This window comes from Buceros rhinoceros, unplaced genomic scaffold (genome assembly GCF_000710305.1).
Source record: "Buceros rhinoceros silvestris isolate BGI_N320 unplaced genomic scaffold, ASM71030v1 scaffold16311, whole genome shotgun sequence".
NCBI lineage: Eukaryota > Metazoa > Chordata > Aves > Bucerotiformes > Bucerotidae > Buceros > Buceros rhinoceros.
In genome coordinates this window covers 9,115-9,340 of record NW_010396094.1, presented here as the reverse complement: position 1 = coordinate 9,340, position 226 = coordinate 9,115, and the positions used below count along the sequence as shown (strand labels likewise).

Here is a 226-nt window from a genome sequence, read left to right as displayed (position 1 = left end):
AGAACCGGCAGGGAAGACCAGCGTCCTTGGCGGGGGGGTTGCACGAGGGTGGCCAGTGTGGGACGTGTCTGCAGTGTGACTCCATCAGTTACAGAATCACAGAATCATTTATGTTGGAAAAGGCCTGTTAGATGATTGGGTCCAACTGTTCCCCAGCACTGCCTGGTCCCCACTGTCCCCTGTCCCTCAGCAGCACCTCCACACAGCTGGGAAACCCCTCCAGCGA

At 58.0% G+C, this 226-nt stretch overlaps 1 protein-coding gene across 1 annotated transcript in view; it reads left to right on the top strand.

The window, feature by feature from the left end:
- Window positions 1-226, top strand: part of PPFIA4 (protein tyrosine phosphatase, receptor type, f polypeptide (PTPRF), interacting protein (liprin), alpha 4) — a 30,253-nt gene that overhangs the window by 27,380 nt on the left and 2,647 nt on the right. The window lies entirely within an intron of this gene.